Below are 20,410 nucleotides of genomic sequence, written 5' to 3' on the forward strand. Positions count from 1 at the left end.
CAGATCTGGGAGACTGGAGCTCTCCTCTAGCTGCCTGTGCTCTGCCTGGATAAATAAACAGCTTCAGTCTCCCTGGCTGACACGGCATAAATCTCAACAGTGCCAAAAGCTCATCCAGAAAAACATTCAAAAGCAAATGCTGTCAAGAAACCTGAATATGAGTGAGTTCAGGATCTGGAACATCATTTAATGTAGTTCTGTATACAATTCTCCCAGCAGCTCCAGACATACTCTTCTACAGTCTTCCCATCCACCCAGCTGCTTATTGCTCCCTTTCATTAGTATCTGAGTTCTCCCCAAATAATTTTACAAAATTACCTCCCTTTCACTCGTTTCACTGCTTGTAGAGAAAAATGTTGGTGATTTTATATTTCCTTGATCGATGAATGCCAGATAGATATCTGATGTGTGGGTTGGTGTTTGTGTAGGTTTCAAGATCACATTTGGCCTGATCCAAACCCCAATGCAATTATTATTTTGTTTGGTTTTTTTTCATTTACTTCAGGGGGTTATAACTCAGGCCTATTGAAAGCAAACAGTCTTGCTAGTAATCAAAACTATTCTTTAGCCAAAGGATGAAGCCTACTACTTCATATCAGACTTGATTTACACATTCAGTAATACTTAAACTAGGTCAAAGAAATTTGTTTATAGAGCATCTAATTTACTGGTGAAACTTGGTGCCAGGGGAGAGTGCGTAGTTTAATGATACGATGGCTGGTTTTGTCTGTGGAATCCTATGTGGAAACCAGTGAGTGGGCCATGCTACATAACAGAAACACAACAGAGTCTCACCCTCACAGTAAAATCAGACTGCACTACCCTGTTCTTGCAATCTCCCATCTGTTTCTCTGCGTCTGCTGTCTCTTGCCTTGTATTAAATTATGAGATCTTGGATTGGATGACAACAGAGGATTTTTGGTCAGTACTTTGACAACATGTATTGGTCTTATGTCAGTAAAAGAAATAAGGTAATTTTGCTAAAAGCATACCCATATTCAGAAGCGACACTGAAGTGGGGATTAGAAATGGAAAATGGCACTGAAAATGCAGTCAGGGGAAAAAAGAAAATAACGTACTGCTGAAGGCAGCTAACCGACCCTGTGAGAAGCTTGGTGTGAAATGTGATATCCCCAGGATCACTGTGATTCAAAATAATATTTAATTAATAGCTTTTTGAGGGGAAAATGGCATGATGATTCCTTTTTTTTTTCCATTTTTCTCTAAGTTTAGTTTACCTTTTACCTTTGCATTAAAGATGTATAAACCCCAGCTCAACATTCTCACTAAGCACCATCTGAGAACACTGTTATGCAGCACAGAATCCTTGACTGAAACCGAGTCAGCTCAGGTACCTCAGAGCTTGTTAGTTTTTCCTCAGATTGTTTCGATGTTTCTGACTGTGCTTGCCAGCAATGTGGACTGCAAGAGGGTTTGTCAATTCAGCTGCGATGAAAACATACACAGCCATCAGAGCCTCAGGGCCCTGCCCACATCTGGGACCACTCTACCACTGGCAGAGTCCAGAGGAGGCCATGGAGATACTCCAAGGGCTGGAGCACCTCTGCTATGGAGACCGGCTGAGAGAGCTGGGCTTGTTCAGCCTGAAGAAAAGGCTCCAGGGACACCTTAGACCTTAGAGACCAGTGCCTAAAGGGGCTGACAAGAAAGCTGGAGAGGGGCTTTTGACAAGGTCATGATAGGACAAGGGAGAATGCCTTTAAGATGAAAGAGGGTAGATTTAGATTAGATATTGGGAAGAAGTTCTTCCCTGTGAGGGTGGTGAGAAACTAGAACAATTTGCCCAGTGGCTGCCCCATCCCTGACAGTGTTCAAGGCTGGGCTGGACAGGGTTCTGGGCAACCTGGTCCAGCGTAAGATGTCCCTGCCATGACAGGGGGATTGGAATGAGATGGTCTTTAAGGTCCTTTCCAATCCAAGCCATTCTATGATTCTATGATTCTACATTTCCATGATTTGCTGTGCTGAGCCAGAAATTACTAGACTTGGTGGGACACCTTTTCACTGCCCTCCCAAAGTTATCACTTCCAGGAGTGTGACATGTGGCACAGAGATGCTTGAGTTGTTCAAGGCAGAACCAGCTGAGATCTGGCAGGGGCTTCATTTCAAGGGAACCGTATGACTCCTAGACCCTAATTGGCCCCAGAATGAGCACAGCTCCATTTGTATGCACTGCTGTTCCTGAACCAGTAAATCACATTGAAGTCATGATGACAACACACAGTCATACCAGGTTCCTCTAAATTCAGACAGCTGGCAGGTGTTAAAAACAAAGAAAGTCACAACACAAAGGTAGCTGGGTGAAGTGTAGTGGCCCCTGCAAGCTAGGAGGTCAAACTGATCGGTGCAGTACTTTGTTCTGGTGTTAAAGCTGGGAATCTGCAGCTGAAGCTCCAAAGATGAATGACACTAATAGCAAGAGCAGAGGAAAAAAAACGAGTGGTTGGCAAAGCCATGGCTGCAGTGTGGGGGTAATTCTCAGATGTGAGCAGGCAAAAGGGTCTGTTTTAAAAGGGTTACCTACCCCTCAGCCTGAGGGAAGAATGGAGAATTCTGGTAACAAAAGAGGGCACAGAAAAATTCTGGCTTGTGGATACAGGCAGAATCATTGGGATGAGGGAGAGGGATGGATATGTGCAGGGAGTTCCTGCAAAGAAGTGGGAGGTTTCTATAGGAGGAACTTAGTGGGAAATGAAGGATTGCCAGAAATCCTCAATCATCACAGTAAGTTTAGAGAACAGTATTAATAAAATATGCAGTGTCTCCTGGTAACAGCGCTAGTAATAAACCATAAAGATTAATGTTAATGTTGGTATAAATAAAGCTATACACAATTATGATCAACTAAGGTCAGGAAGATATTCTTCTGCATTGAACAATTAAGTGCATTGTGCGCACTTATGGACAGAAGAGGGTGGAAGGGGAGGATTTATTTTATCTTCTGAAGCATTCAGAACACTGACCGCTGTCAGAGAAAGGATACTACATCGATCTATTTGGGAATGACAATTTCTCTTTTCTGCAACAACTGCAAAATATTTATGGTGGGAGTTCAGAGCTTTGCCCTCACTAAGTTTACTACTAACAGATCTTGGTGGACAGAAATATAAAACTTCCAGCATGATCTAGTGAGAATCTTGTTTATGCCTCTGAATAGGAAGAGTTTGTCTTATGCAAAGGCAGGAGCTTGAAGTAAAACCTGAATGTAAACATATCAATAAAATGGTTTAGTGTTTACTTTAGACTCTAAATTCTAGCTCCCAAAATATAAATAAAATGGCTTGGTATTTACTCCATCTCTCACTTGAAATGCAGGCTAGAATAATGTAGGTTTGTTTTAGTTTAGTGGCAGGCTAATAATTGCAGATATACTATCAGTTGTGCTGGTATATTCGTTTAATGGATTGCAGTTGTTGCTATAAACAAATGATAATTGCTTGGGATTTAAAATATACTGTAACTGCACTTTTAACATTGAACTTTAGTGATATAAAGATGGTAACTGTGGTATCTTTCAGTTCGATCTGTTTAAAATACAAGGGCAAGGGCAGTTTTGCAAGGAAGACCACAAAAGTAAGAGAACACTTTTAGTCAGAGAGCAGCTAGCCTCCCATCCTGTTTTCCTCCCAGTGCACACCAAAACTTCCCTCCCACTTCAAGAAATTAGGATTAGCCACATGTGAAACCACACGGGGAATTCCAGAATAGAGCCTTCAAGTTTTTGCACATAAGTCAAGACTTCTATTGGTGTAACCAGAGTGGATTTGCTGGGAAGGGGGGGGGGGGGATGAGAAAAGGATGATCCTGATGCCAAGTTTGCATGATGGGAGTATAGGGGAGGCTGCCAGTCCTGCTCCATGGCTCCAGCTGTGGCTCTCTCTCTCTCTCTCTCTATATATATATATATATATATATTGGCAGGATATAGAGTATGGGCAGGAGTCTCCCTGAGCACTAAACTTTGCTCAGGCTACGTTTATGTGAATAAATAGCCTTTACCTTATCTCTTTGCTCTGACACATCTGAAGCACCCATGAGGGAAGAAGGCATCTCCTCCTAACTTTCTGCACTGGTCTGAGCTCATCTCATAGTAAGGTTTCCTAAAACAAGTAAGCCTGTCTAATGACTCTGCCTTTCACAGTCACTGGCACCTATGTCATTTATTCAACACTGAATAAACAACCTAAACCAGCAGAAAACTGCCCCCCCAAAACCCAAACATAAAAAAACACTAAACCAAACCCACAAACCTAAGACCCCCTCCAAACAGGTAAGTTTTTTGCTGGTCTAACAACCTGGGGATGAAGGAGGAAAGAGCAGGACTACCACTTTCAGCAGGAGCAGCAAGCTGCTAGAGGCTCAGGAATTTCACAAAACCTCACTGATAGCTGCATCAGAGAGATGAAGTAGGATGAACCTGAACCACAGAGGTGTCATCTCAGTGAGATATCTTTTACCTACAGCTTAGCAAAGGTGACCTGATCAGTGGGTGCGCATTTGTCAAAGGAAGATAAACATTGCTGTTCTGATGGAGGATTATAGTTCAGCTGGGAAACCAGCTATGTTACATCCTGCTACACACTGTTAGTTTTAGTCCTGGTGTTCAGATGTGTCAAGTATTTACCTGGGATAACTCCCTGGCCTTTGTAAGAGTAATAATGAATAATAAGCTTTTTACTGTCACAGTAATAATGAAGTATTAATGGTGAATGAAGGAACAGAGTGAGAGGAAATCCAGCCATGCAGACATTGCTGCCAGTTAGCACCTAAATAGGTTGTCAGATGTGGAAGCGTTAATGTATCTCGGTAAGTGAAGAAGTGATATAATTGCACAGTGTCTATAAATATAAATCAAGATCAGTAAAAGCACCAGCTGCACAGATTCAACCTCAGGTTCTGAGGGTGGATTAAGCGGCTTTAAGGCTACAAAACATAATTTTCTGACCACCTGTACCTTTAGCATCCTACTTGTATATTCTAAAAACACTTCAATATCTTCCTGTGCCAGTGGTTACACTGAATTCCTGAAAGGACGTACATGTGTTCTAGGAGAAGAAACATTTAACTGCATCAAGGATGGAGTAGAAAAGGAAAAAAAAGCAAAAGACTTTACAAGCAAAAAACCTCTCTAACTTGAAATTATCCATTTAATGTTTCACGTATAATGAAAGTCCACAGAAAAATCTGTAAATCTAGTTATTACAAGCTAATTGAGAAACAGCTATAAACTTAAATTCCTGGGCTTTTAGATCTTGGCTGCAGTAGAAAATGGTTCTTTTGTAAAGCTGAGCTTCAGTGCTGCTGGCCAACATCTGCAGAGCTGGCCAAGCAGGTCCACACAGTAGAAAATGGTTTTGAGTATCATTTCTGACACAAGCATTGGATACACTCAGGTCTGACTATAATTTAGGAGCCAGGGAAAATAACTGGAAAATTTCATTAGAGGCTGTTTAATCACATCTCCATGGCCAAGTTTTCTCGTGCCTGCCCCACCAGTGAGATGTGGTCAAATTCTCCTGATGCTACACATGGGAATAAACTGTGTCCCCTAATCCCCAGGGGAAAACAATTCACTTCTTGAAACAAAACTATGTCTCTATCTTCATTTTCTTCCTGTTTTCCCCTCTGCCAGAGCACTGTATCAATGATTTTCCTTCACTAAAGACAACCTCTGCTGTTAATTTGTCTCAAACAATTGTAGGATGAACTCACTGTCAGAAAACACCTTCTGGTGTTTGGCTTGACTGAACTGCCACTGACCCACCACATGAACTCCCTCACACCTCTCTTCCCAATTACAGGGAAATGAAGGGGAAAACCATAAAAATAACAAGCATGTAAGCAACGCTGCTGGGGAATAAACAGCTCAGAGGAAGAGTGGTGAAAATTCAGACAGAGCAGAGAAAGTCTTCCCAGACAAATGTGAAGATTTCAGGCAGGCAGACAGTAATTGCAGTGTTTGCAAAAGTCAGTATGCATGCACCACATTATTTACAGCAAATATCTTCAGTCAACACAGCCTGTTCTCTGTTCCTCAGACTGGTATTTTCTTTTGTTTTGTTCTCTCCCTGTTTGACCAGACTTCCCAAATAACTTCCCCAATGCTTTGGCCTCTTGTTTGCAGTTTTATAGGCTGTTACAAGCACTGTTGATATCCAATGTTCTAAAATCAAGTTAATTTGGATTAGTCATAACAAGAGTGCTTTACCACCATGGTTGGATAAGCTTTACCCTAAAAGGCAGGTTTGTAGGACAAACAATATTTATGAGCGCAGGCAGCATGAGTGGAGTGAAATGTGGGCTCTTTGGAGGAAGACTGAGAAAACAAAATTGTATAAATGCAAGTGCATCATAATTTTCTACATTATTGCCTGCTTAATATCTACCAAAGACAATAGAATCATTAAATGGTTTGAGTTGGAAGGGACCTTAAAGCTCATCCAGTTCCAAAGCCCCTTGTCATGGCCAGGGACACCTTCCACTAGATCAGATTGCTCAAAGCCCCATCCAACCTGGACTTGAACACTGTCAGGGATGGGGCAGCCACAGCTGCTCTCGGTATCCTGTGCGAGGGCCTCACCACCCTCACAGGGAAGAACTTCTTCCTCAAATCTCATCTCAGTCTCCCCTCTGTCAGTTTGAAGCCATTCCTCCTTGTCCTATCCCTACCTGCCTTGTCAAAAGTCCCTCTCCAGCTTTCTTGTTGGCCCCTTTAGGCACTGGAAGCTGCTCTAAGGTGTCCTCAGAGCCTTCTCTTCCCCAGGCTGAACAAGCCCAGCTCTCTCAGCCTGTCTCCATAGGAGAGATGCTCCAGCCCTTGGAGCATCTTTGTGGCCTCCTGTTTGGCCAGTATTTGTTCTGCAGCATGTAAGCGATGTATGGGTATCACTCAAGAAGCAGCCTTCTTGATCAGATGACACAGAGGTCTTACCTCGTGCAGAAGCAAGATGTGAAAGTTTCACTCTCTGTTCTTATATAGATTTTGGGCTGCAGGAGCAAGATAGAAAATGGCAGAAAAGATATGGTGAAATATTGAAATGGAAAAACAGTACCTTTGCAGGAAATCATGAGATCAGCATAGTTTCTGTACTCCAGTGATTTTTTCCTAAGAAAATGAGAGTGGTTTAACCTGTGTTATTTCATTGTTCAGGGCATATTTCTCATGCATTCTTTTGCATGTCTTTATTAAGACGAGTCACTTCATAAACCTGGTACAAGGCTGCTCCTTTTCCCCCTCAGCGAAGGTGTTAACTGGGTAGCAGATGACTCACCTTCTCTTGATGCACCACTCCCAGTGTACAGCTGTGACACCATCATCTCCAGATGCTCATCAGACATCAACCCCAAATAATCCTAAAATTGAATTAAATGAGATTTTTAAAACAAAGAGGGTTGGGGTGATATTTAAAATGCTTTTAAGGGTTCACATTTTTGCTCTACTCTCCTGTTATGAGGTCTATAAATTATCCCTGTTTTGGAAAGCAAGCTATGGTTTCCCTCAGTTTCCCATTATTCCAGAGTTTCAAACTTTAAAAACTGGCATTTCATAGGTTATGGTAAAATTGATGAAGATGATTATAGTGCTCAAAATAAGCTCTGTAAGCTCTTTTCTTCTCTCTAAATAAATACCAGATGAAGAATGGTCTAATTTTCAGACCGCCTCTCATGTATCTGTAATGGAAAGGAAAAATCAAATGACTGCTAGATAAAATGGATCTTTCTGATAAAATCCTTAAGGACCACCTAGGATTTAGGTTTTATGGTCTGAAATGGATTGGGCTGGGTGGACAGCATGCAGGCTGAAAAGGGATGCTGCTGGAGGGAAGGCAGTCTCTTCATCTCTCATCCTTGCCACTCCCATAAACTCTGCCTGGGGATGTATGTGCAGGCAGGGTAGCTTGCTGAATGCACTGTATTCTCCTTCATGGTACATTATACAGATGATTCTTGTAGGAAAGCGCTCCAGGGACACTCAGAAGCTTCTATTTTCTCTGTCTCATAGGTGAAGGCTTGTAGGTGCCTGCAAATGGATGTGTGCCCAAAACGTGTAGGCGTGCTTGGGACAGGTTTAATCTAGCTAAGTAGGGTACAACAGTGAAGGTGGTTTGGTGGCACAGGCGTTTGATGAGATATGGCAACTGGAGAATATACCCAGGATCCCATGCGGGTTTATGTGGCCAGTACTGTGATCAACGCCATTCTACTCCCAGCATAAATAAGCTATGTTGGGAGATACACACTTTGCCTATGTATGTTGCAGTCCAGATTCTAATTGCCATGAAGCCACACTTCACATTGCACTGAATGCCCCAACATCCTCTCAGTACTGTGTATCTGGTGATCTGTGTTGTTTGACAGGAGGAAGAGATAACATTCCAAATGCTCCATCCCTCAGGACTGAATGCAGACACATGGGCATGAAGCAGAGTTGGGATGTATAGTAACAACACTGCTAGTCTCTCTCTACTATTACCATGTACTATTGGCACGGGCGCCATAGTCCATCCTCCTGTGTTAAAACTGTCCATGGGATTCATTAAACAGTGGCATATTAGCCGTGTTAGCTCTGGTGTTCCTAGCTGAAGCTGTCAGACTTAAATTCCCTCTGTAACTATAACTGGTCACTATTTATATGTTCTTTTTACAATGTGTAGTTCTCCATTTCTGTGCATTCAGCATGACTGTACTACAAGCAGGGCATATTTACATGGTGGATGATGCTGTTTCTCTAAAAGGCTAATCCTAGAGATCCTCAGGGGAAAAAGGTTCTTTGAACATTCTAAAACTGCGCATTTGCCTACTGCTAATTAGGCAAATGTAACTTCCAGTTTGAATGTTCTTGGAGGCTGGGAAGAAGAAAATTACACTGAAAGCAGGTGGGGAAGGGTTAAAAAAAGGAAACTCAGGCTGTAGAATTGAAATATTTTTTCTGGCTCCAAGGTAGTAGGCAAAAGCACTTATCAAGCACAGAGTCTCTTTATCTGGTATCTGACAGTACCGCAGGGGACAGCAAAGCTGTCTGCAAACCAAGGTCATTGCCTCATTCTTTGAAGTCATGCATTACCACATACCGGCATAGAAGTAAAAGCTGGACCTCCAGCACTGCCAAACCTGAGTGACACAAATAAGGCAAAAAAGTGTGGAAAAAGGCTAAAGTTTCAGCACCCAAATCCTCAGATACTAAGAGCTAAAAGAGATGAGGAAATTATCCAGGATGACCTCATTTGTGATTGGGTTTTTTCCCTCCATAGAGTCTGACAACTCATAGATCATAGAATGACTAGAGTTGGGAAGTTCCTTAAAGATCATCTAGTTCCAACCCCCCCTGCCACAGGGGAACTAGGAGTCAGTAACCTATGGATGGTAGATAAATTAAAACTCACCCTTTTTGAGCTGGGAATCGGGAGAAAATGAAACAGTTTTTAGGATTAAATTCTGCAAAGAATTATGCATGTGCTTGTCCAAAGGACTAGATACAGTTCAGTAAAGATGGCCAGACAGTAGCGTGAACACTTGTTCATGGCTGTCTGTACTCCTCAGTTGTTGGCATTGCTTTTAGTATGGCATTGGTTTCTGCTGACTGAGACAGGCATGGTCGGAGAAGGTCATGGGTCAGCAGTTCTTCCTGGGTCATGGGTCAGCAGAAGGAAGAAGCTGCCTGGTCCATGGATGGAGGGGAGCACAAAAGCAGAGTTCAGCTATATCGACAGAAGCCCTGATATGCCCTTTGATCTCAGGTCACAGCATTGCCTGAGGAGGAGGAGCAACGATGGCTCTTTGGAGGAAGAACTGTCATAACATACAAAGACAAGCATCCTTTTAGCTCGCAAGAAATAGCAGAGCTCTCCAATATCAAGCAGATGTCATCTTTTAATGTCTGAAGAAGGGGGAGACTTACAATGAAGGGGGAGAGAGAACAGAAAGAGGGAGGCTCTGTGTTAAGGAACACAAAGCTGCAACCAGCTCCCTTGCTGCCTCCACTAACTCCCAGCCAGCTTAAGAGGCTCCTGGACTCTGTCTGGCCTTACACATTAATACAGCGTGACAAGACAATGTAAAGAACAAGATGAGCCTTTCACTGGCGTCTTGCATGTACCACTAAGCTCTACAATCTCCTCCCTCCCCCTTTAGCTGCCTGTGCTGGAGGGAGCTCTGATAACTATTCAGCCATAGCCTTGGGCCAGCCTGCTAGAACAAGAGTATGCCTCACCATGGGGTGAGTGCACCACCCAGACTGCTGCTTTGGTTGACCTGGGGCGTCCCATAATTTTGTTGCTTCCGAGTTTGCCAATAAAGTGTGAATGTCTGCCCAGCCCTGAGTTACCCCAATGGCTGCCACTGCTCGTGGTGGGACTTCACTGCTCAGATGGTTGCCCCATTAATTTGACCTCAGTAAAAGGAGAGTCTCTTGTAAGCACCTACACAGTGTCACATCCTCAACTGGTGGTCCTGGAACACCCCAAGGTAAATCTGGCATTTGAGGGACAATGTCTGCACATTGGGCATTTCCTAACACTCACCTTTCCAAAACTGGACCCTTGTAACTTGTGGGGACAAACACTGATGGGAAGGAAGGTGACTGTCATAGTGCTGAGTGCACCAACAGGTTCTGCAACCTCTTCTCTGCCCCTCCTCTGGTTTTAGCTGCTTGTGCTCACGGTCAGCCCTGATGTAAGGAAGGCTGGGTCAGGCTGCTGAGATGGAAGAGCAAGCTATAAGTCCTGTCTGGTGTCTTTGCCCATGAACTTGCTGACCCTGGGTTGAGAGCTGCATTTCACCACAAGCCTTTGCCCTTGGTCTGCCTGAGCTGTATGGTTCTGCCCTGCCAAGCAGTTCTTTCAGCTTCCTGGAAGAGGGAAGTAGGAAGATGGAGGTCACAGTAATATAATAAAAGTAAAGGCTTATTCCCATTCTGCTCATTCAAGTAAGTATTAAAATGGTGGGATTTTTCACCAGCATAAATACATAATTGATTATTAATTCTGTTTGCAGAGGCTTTTATGTCTTTTAGTCCCTGCTTCATGAGGACCATAAACGGAGTACAGAATGAAAACATGTTGATGGGGTTCCATTTAGCATCTGGCTTATTGCTTATGCTGTTCAGGCTTTTAAAAGTCAAAGTACATAGGGCTCCCTGCTGATAAAAGTATTCCAAATTGCTGCTTGACTCAAGGGTAAATGCAATATGAAACCTTCTCAAAGTAGTATTGACTTAAAACACTCTCACCATCCTCCTGCACTGCTGCTTTGGTTGCACCAGCATGCCTGCGGGGCTCTGCTCTGAACTGGAGGAGGGAACTGACAGAGCTTCTACCAAGAAGTAGGTGCATCTTTTTTCTTGCTCTGTTCTCTGATCTTTCTCATGGCTGTCTCTGATCTGTCTCATGACCAAAACCATCATGTCAGTGCAGGACAAGAATGAACAGCAGGGTGCAAGAAAACTTCATGCCACTGGTGTCACTCCTAGATCATGTGAAGCCTGGGCAGAAAGTGAAAATCTACTGTGAGCTGCCTCGAGGATTAGGCTGCTTTCTTTGTCCTGCGAGTATTAGCTGGGAGTAGAAAAAAAGGGAATAGAGAGAACATGGGTAAAGCAGACACTGCAGTGAGACACTCCGTGCAGCTGGTGCCTTCATGTTGTAGTGTCCTCACACACTTCCCTGGAATGAAATTACTCGTTATTGATGAAGTTGGGTCATTCCTCTGGATAGGCAAAGCTGATCCCATCTGATGACTCTGACGTTTCTGAGTAACAAAATAAGCTGCAAAGTGAGTGTTGAGAACTAATTTTAGATTTCTGGTAAGACTCCAAACTATACTACATCCAGTCAGTATCTCTCAAAAACCATTCTGGTTTAAATCAGATTTAAAATGCAATGATCACGATTATTTATTTGATGTCTTGCAAGGTTCACTACAGTCACTTTGAACGCTTTGCTACAAGCAGTGCAAAAATGAGATAGGGCGGGATCTACAGAATGAATTTATCTGGTGATTGTTACTCTTGAGGGAATAAAACCAATTTTTTAAATTGGGAGCTAGTTGTTATAGGCTACATAGATGCAACGGAAATAATATGGATGTAAGTCACAGTAACACTGGAAACACATGACAACTCGGGGTAAACCCATATTCAAAAAAACAACAAATGTATTCAAGAATGTGTATGTGTATTTCAGTGAAAATACAAAGGAAGAAGAGGTGGGTCTTCATGCTATTTTAGAATCATAGGATCATAGAATGATTGGAAGGAAGCTTAAAGCACATTCAGTTCTGACACCCCTGCCATGGGCAGGGACACCTTCCACTAGACCAGATTGCTCCAAGCCCCATCCAGCCTGGCCTTGGACACTGCCAGGGATGAACAAGCCTGGCTCTTTCAGCCTGTCTCCATAGGAAGATAGATTGAAAAAGTTCAGCTACAGACAGCTGAACTATAGAACTCCTTGACAGAGGTTGTGGATGTAAAATTTACCTGGGTTAAAAGGGAAAATAAGACAGGATTTTAGAGAGATCTCTTGATGATTAAAAAGTAGACAAACCACATCAGTTTCAGGAAATTCTCTGAGATGAAGCAGTTGGAGACTGCAGTTGGTGGAGGAAGTATCACTTCTTTCTTTGACATCTGTTTACAGACACTTTTGGAATCAGGACAGCGGACTGCTTATGCATTTGGTCTGAATCAATATCCTTGCTCCTTTTGATATTATTTGTTTACTAACAACAAACCTGAATAAACATGAATATGACAAAACTGAGTAATTGTTTATTGACTTTTCTCATATTTTGTTTAAAACAAACCCTATATCCTGAGAATACTAATACAAGCTAACACTACATTTCTTAAACGCATGTGATGGGATGCATTTACTTCAGTGGGAGAAGTCAGACAAATAAACCTTACATGTGTTCATCAAATGCTCACAAAATTGAAGATTTAGATTACAAATTATGACATGTTCTTCTACAATAATGTAGAGCAGAAGGCTTTACCTCCTGTTACAATATTAAACAAGATATTCTAGAAGTTAACAAATCTGCTTTCCAAATTCCTAGGAAATGAAAATTTAAGACTTTGCTTCTTATGTTCCTTCATCACAGATGTTTTGGGAAGTAATGAAATAAGCATTTTTGTGATTCAGAGACTGGCTTTACTATGTGCTTATACTTGCCCATAGTGGTCAGACAGTGTTTTACACTGATGTGTTGGTAATGCAAAGTTTAATGATGTCTCGTGACAGCCTGTCACCCTGCTGACAGTGTGGGAGAGACATGTGGCAGCTACAGAAGCACTGGCTATAGAGCAGGGTCTTGAACTACCTTGCTTTGCCAGCTGTTATCAGAGGAGTATCATGTCATAGAATCATAGAATCATTTAGGTTGGAAAACACCTTTAAAATCATCTGGTCCGACCGTTAACCTAACACTACCAAGTCCACCACTGAATCATGTCTCCAAGTGCCACATCTACATGTCTTTTCAATACCACTAGGGATGGTGATTCCAAAGCTTCCCAGGAAGCCTGTTCCAATACCTGATTACCCTTATGGTGAAGAATTTTTTCCTAATAACCAATCTAACCCTCCTCTGGCACAACTTGAGGTAATTTCCTCTGGTTCTATTGCTTGTCACCTGGGAAAAGAAATCAACCCCACTTTGCTAAAACCTGCTTTCAGGCAGTTGTAGAGAGCGATAAGGTTCCCCTTGAGCCTTTTCTTCTCCAGACTGAACAACCCCAGTTCCCTCAGCCACTCTTCATCTAAGACTTGTTCTCCAGATCCTTCCAGTTCTGTTGCTCTTTTCTGGACCTGCTCCAGCCCCTCAATGTCTCTCTTGTAGTGAGGGGTTCAGAACTGAACACAGGATTCGAGGTGTGACCTCACCAGTGCCGAGTTCAGGGGGATGATCACTGCCTTAATCCTGCTGGCCGCACTATTGCTGACATATGCCAGGATGCTGTTGGCCTCCCTTATCTAGGGAGGAATTTTACAGAGAACAATGGAGACTTAAAGAGGAGGATTTGGCTCAATTAAGTTGTGCTATTTTTAATTTTGTATTTTGATAGCATATTGGACTGCAGTTACAATAAAGTGCGCCTGACATAAGCAGAAGTAGTGGTTTTTCCAATATACTTTTTCATTGCAGATGGCAAACACGCAAAACTAAACCAAGACAAATGCAAATTTTAGAATTAAATGTTCCCTAAAATGTGCAGGAATTCTAAACTGTTTTTGCTTAAATAGGATGTTCACCAGTTGCCTTGCATGTCACATTTTCTTATATTGGGTAAGACATCAAATCTCCATTCAGAAAATGATTAATCTCCTCGGTCACATTTTCACTGAGGCTGCGATTACTGGACGTGTAAAACTGAGCATTCTGAGGTTTTGATCTCACACATACTTTCCCATCTTGCAAACTGTTTGATTCATTATTTGCGTATCTAAGATATACGACTGTTTCAGCTCCACTATTCATACACACAAAAGGTGTATCCACATGCTGTAAGTGGTTTTAAGAGAAAGATCGTAATAGCCTTCTCTTTCAGATTAGGGTTTACCTTTCTTTTTAAGCAGATCTGTGTGCTATCAGTCGGATAATTTGTAATTGTTTACCTTGGAACCAGCACTGTGGCCTTCTAAAAACAGGATTTGTGCCCAGCACTCTTGCTCACTCAGGAAGTACTGGTGAAGGCATTTGAGCTCTAACAAGCTATTACGTCTCTTTTGGTTTTAACATCACTGTCAAATGCCAACTTGTATTCATCCAGAAATCTGACAAGGGCTTTGCATGCCAGTGTTTTGTTCTATTTTAATTTAAACCTCTTAGTGAAAGTTTCAGTATTTGCCATGCTCTGTTCTTTCCCAGTCACGGCTAGGATCATTAAATCAAAAGAAAATCCCTAGGGCAAGCAATCAAATAAAGCAGTTTTGTGGCTAGCATGATAATATTCAATCGGGTTAGTAAAAAAATCATGCTTTCCTGAATGCTGTGGGGAAATGAGTGGATGAGTACCCTCCCTCTTTCTAACCACCATGCCACAGCAATAAGAAGTGAATTTGCATTTAATGCAAGAGATGCAAGTGAGGAAAAACTCATGCAGTGAAATAACAGCAGGTTATTTTCACAGCAAGACCCTGTTTGTGTTTGCTGGCACTTCCACAGCTTCCTGGGGATTTAGGGACTGCTGCAGAACTTTGTATAATCCACTCAGCCAGGCTGCCTGACCCTGAATATACCATGTCTAATGTATGCTAACCCTGCTCCCTATCACCTTGTGGAAGGAAACCTTAAAATATATTCCATCTACCTGCTTTGCCACCTCTTATCGGTGTCACCATCTTCCACCACGTTGCATCCATTACTGGTAAATTGGCCTGGCTATACTGCAAATTAGGAACTGCCCTGCCTTCAGACTGTGTCCTGGGTTTGGTTGTTTTGTTGATTTTTTGTTTTTGTTTTTTTTTTGTTTTGTTTATTTGTGTTTTTTTATTTTTTAATAGCTTTGAGTTACTTCATGCAAGAAGTGGAAAAAATTAAATAGTCTGAGTAGCAGTAAATAGTTTTCTGTCTGCTCTGTTTTCACTAACCATTGCTATCACCACCTCTCAGCTGGTAAGTAAAACAGCTCTTCAACAACTGAGGTTTTCATGCATGGTCAACACAGTGGTTAACAAGAAAGATTCTTCAAACACTCGTATTCAGTGGTGGATGATTGATTATTTTTTATTTTCTTTTGCTCCCCATACTCAATCTGTGCTTTATTCCATGGTTTTGTCTTTCAAAATGGAAGCAAAGATTGGCTTCAAATTCCCTGGCAAAGCTTCTCACACAGCATACAGATCATCTCAGCTTATCTGGTTCAAGCCTGTCTGCACATAACATTATTTTCTTTGGAAGTTCAGTATTGTTGCTCTGTGCTTCATTGTTCTCATTTCTTGCAGTTGGAGCTGTGACAAAAGAAAAATCAGCTTTTTGTTTCTTTTCTCTCCAGCACCAGTGGGTAGATCACTACTAATGCAAACTGAAACATTTTTTCCTTAAAATTATTTAGACTCAGCCTTCAAACTTCTTGTCCCAGATCCACTGCCAACTGCAAAGAACAATGTTGGGTGACCAGTAGCAGACTGAAAAGATGTGGAGCACTTGGTGGTCAGTGCAGCCTTACTGACAGTGGCAGTGCTTCAGCATTTTTATTTGTCAGGCATCTGATTTTCTCTGACAGCAGATACTGGGAAAAAATGGCAGTGGCTCTGGAGGATCCTGTATCTCTTCTGAGCCACTCTCGTGCTACAACTCAGTGTGGTCAGTAAGATGGAGCCCTGCAAAGGACTGGCTATCATTCACTGGTATGCTGCTAAGCTACAATTACATAAGGAGTTTACTTCTGAGCACAGAATAAAATTGTGGAACAACCCTCCAGTCTCTGTAAAGGACCGAAGTCTTGCATTTTGCATTAGGAGAAATGGGTAGGAGGAGGGGTTTTGTCACCAAGTGAAGCAGTTCAGTCACTGCCTGAGGGATATCCCCGGTCTGTCTTCTGGCCACACAAGTATCTTGAAGAGCAGGAAGCGTAAAAGAAGAGAGTGAAGGCTGAGCTTCTGCTGCTTTCAAAGTGTTGTGGTTTAATCCCAGCTGGCGACCAAACCCCACAAAGCCATTTGCTCACTCCCCCCTGGGTGGGATGGGGATGAGAACTGAAGAGTAAAAGTGAGAAAAATCATGGCTTGAGATAAAGACAGTTTAATACTGTCTGCAAAAGCAGACATGCAGGCGAAGAAAACACAGAATTCATTCCCATGGTCAGGCAGGTAGGTATTCAGCCATCTCTAGTAGAGCATGAGTGGAGCAGGGTTCCATCGTACCTAATGGTTACTTGGGAAGATGAGTGCCATCACTCCAAACATCCCCCCTTCCTCATTCTTCTTTCCCAGCTTTTATTGGTGAGCATATCACCATATGGAACAAAATATCCCTTGGGTCTGGTGGAGTGGAATGAGGAGTAGAAAAGGCCTTGACTTTGTGCAAGCACTGCTCAGCAGTAACTAAAATGCCCCTGAATTATCAACAGTTTCCATCACAAATCCAAAACATTGCCCCATACAAACTACTGCGGAGAAAATAAACTCTATGTCATCCAAAAGCAGCACAAAGGGTGTAACAAATCCTCCAACCAGCTAGCTCCACAAAAGGACTTGTGGAACAAGCAAACAGATTATGACACCCTAAGATCCCTGACTGGTGTGCCTCTGCCTACTAGTAAAATGCAGCTGTTGCTAACAGATCATAACAGCAATGGTTCATGGTTCTGCCAGTCATACGGATAATATTGGCTTTGGTGACAGCAGAGCTCCCACTAATACACCTGGGAGTAAGGATGCACTGAATGCTGAGTAGTTGGTGCTACCCACTGTATTGCAGACTTGCCTGGTCACCAGGTTCCTAGAAGAAGTCTAAAAAGGGGAGGAAAAAGCACACCATTTCTTTTGTTGGTGCTAGCAAACAGATTTCCTTTTAAAGGCAGAGTGAATGAGATCAAAGTCCACCATGCTATGGGAAGTGAGCAAACACCACCTTGCACAGAAGGAAGTGCTTGTAATTATGCTGATATTATCAACCAATTGCTGTTTCTCAGAAACCCAAAAACATATTCTTCCCTGAAAGAGACATATTTCATTTCAGCAGCAGGAAGAATTCAAAGCAGCAACTCTCAGCAGAGATGAAATGAGACTGTGAAACAAGCTATAGACCTGTACCAGTGTGATGAAATGTTTCAATGAGGAGTGAAAGCCGTTAGAAGAGTAGCAGAACATCGATGGCTATTCATACTGAATTGGCAACAACTTGTTTTCACTCAGATGATGTCCTCACATCAATATCTGTGAATTCTCAGCTACCACATTCAGTAACTGATTAATTTTAAAATTTTGGTTTTACTCATTTTATTTTGCTGTTTTCCCAGATGAATGTTCTGCGAGAAGACAGCATGTAACGTGTTACTGCCACAATGCACACAATGAGGCCCAGGTATCATTCCAGATGCAGAACTTCCTTTTTACTATGCCCAGCACCACTGGAAGTAAGAAGATAATCTACTTTGAATCCCAGTTCACCTTCTGCCGCAGCTTTTAACACTAAAAATCCATCTCTCATCTAGAAGGCACAGTGACAGAGTTACTCTTGAAGCACCAGTGCAAGCTAGGGAACTTAATTTTATTTCAACAGATGGCTCCAGAAGGGACTGGTATGACCGCTTCATGCTCCACTTGATGTCCAAGCCTCCGTGCAGTGTCACTGTGAAAACCTCACCGCTTCCCCCTCTCCCTCGGCCGCTGCATGGGGCCCGGTGTGACTCCCGCACCGTCAGATGAACGAGCGCTCCGGCCGAGAAGAAAGAGCCCACAGCCTCGCTGCGCGGATGAGGTTCACCTTCAGGCTCACATTAGCCTGCCCGTGTGTGACAACCCACTGCGGACGAACTATAGAGACTGCGAAATGACTTAAGGCCCTGATCCATGCCTGGCGCTGAAGGGAGTGTGTAATACACTCACGACGGGCTTCCTGCAGCCTCCGCAATCCCGGTGTGCCCCGCGCCGCGGACACTCTATCCACAGTCTCTGTAGGCGGAAGGGGGCGGGCTTGGGTGTGTTGTGGTGTTGCTGGCGCTGCACGGAGGGAAAGGCCCGAGGCCGCGGCGAGGAGTGGGGAAAGGTGAGTGAAGGGGGGGTTCTGGTGGCGTGTGTGCGTGTGGGGTGTCTTTCCTTTTCCATACTGTTCTGGGTCCCTAGGGCTGCGGATAAACGGTGTCGCGTGTGTGTGTGTGTGTGTGTGTGTGTGTGTGTGAGAGAGAGAGGGAGAGAGAGATGATGTGGGGTCCTCTGGTAGAGAAGTAAGGCTTGGGGTGCTTGAGTGGGGTTTTGGAAGAGGGGTTTGGGGTTATGTATTGGGGTCAGGATTCTGTGATGTGAGTGTAGGATTTGGGGGCTCTTTGGAGTGCTTGAGGGGTGTAGGGGAAGAAAGACTTGAGACTGAGGAGGGCTTGTGATCTGAGGGATTTGGATCTCACCTCTGGGACCCATGAGGGACTGAGTCTTTGCTGTACATCAGGGTGGGAGTCATAATTGGGAGTGTCTGGGTGCTTGAGGGGTGTATGGGGAGACTCCTCAGTACAAAGAAATGCCCTGATGGGGGGTTGATTTCAAGGGGTCTGGGTTTATTGAAGAATGTGGAAAGGGGTTGCTTGTGTGGGTTTTGGGACTCTTAATTGGAGAAGAGGGGTGATTAGTGTTCAGGTATGTTTAGTGTCATGGGTGGAACAGGATGGATGTGGGAAGGGTCCTTAGTTATGTGGCTGGTGAAGGTACGGAGATGAGCTGGTGGACTTCAGGAGGCCTCAGGGTGTAGGTTGGTGAGGATGGGTGCGTGTTCAGGAGCAGATAAGGTGGATGATGTTTCTGAGAGATTAATGTAGAGAGAGCTTCAGAGCGTCATAGAGTTGTTACAGTGTGTTTTGGCCAATTAGGAGGACTGTCCAGTGAGGTAGTGTGGTTGATGGGGAAGCTGAATGTTGGGGTTCGAGTTTTGTGTAACATGTTATTTTTGGTAACTCATAGGAAAGTATGTGTAAACAAGAGATTTGTGATGGAAAGGGCTTTAGCTTCCCTTTGGGGATAACAGTTGAAGCATATGGGGTTTACAGGAGCCTATAAGCTCTTGATATCCACAAATCCTGTTTTAAAAGCTAAGGTAACGTGCTTTCAAATTGTTTTTGTTCACTGCTAAATCTGGAGAGTGGCTTTTGCTGTACTGTGGGTCAGTGGTATCTGTAGCGTGGTGAGCATTGTTGTGAGCATTCAGAGAGAGCAGTTTAGAAGTAGCAAATGAATACCATTACTGCAGTATTAGAAGATAAGAAATTTAACAGCATTTCATATTTGCTATCTTATGTATGCAAGAAGTGGAAAAAATTCCACCTCATGATCATACAGAGAAGTGAACCATGTCTCAGTTCCTTTTTGCTTCTTGTTGGTTGAGACTGAAACCACCAGTTGAACTGCGTCACTATTAAATGTTTTGTGTTTGATTGAGTCAAGCTGAATCTCTTTTGTCTTCTGGCATCCCACCTGTAGCTTTGTGACTCCTTCTGAAGCTTACCTGCCTGGGGAAAGATGCATTAGGTCCAGTAGTTATGATTGTATATCAAGCTATCCCATGTCCAGAAAACTTCAGAGTGCTTCGGGAGCCTCCAAGCTGTGGTTACATTTGCTAAACCTTTAAGCTCTTTCTCCAGTAGGAAGAGCAGAACTTGACAAAATGGTTGTATGTTGTTGGGTTTGAAACTGGCCTACAAAAAGGGGAAATGTGTCCGAGTAGGAGAGAAGACAAATGC

Source organism: Pezoporus flaviventris, unplaced genomic scaffold (genome assembly GCF_033815535.1).
Source record: "Pezoporus flaviventris isolate CSIRO_AGI_PZ_B2104156 unplaced genomic scaffold, CSIRO_AGI_Pfla_v1 ptg000079l, whole genome shotgun sequence".
NCBI classification, from domain to species: Eukaryota; Metazoa; Chordata; class Aves; order Psittaciformes; family Psittacidae; genus Pezoporus; species Pezoporus flaviventris.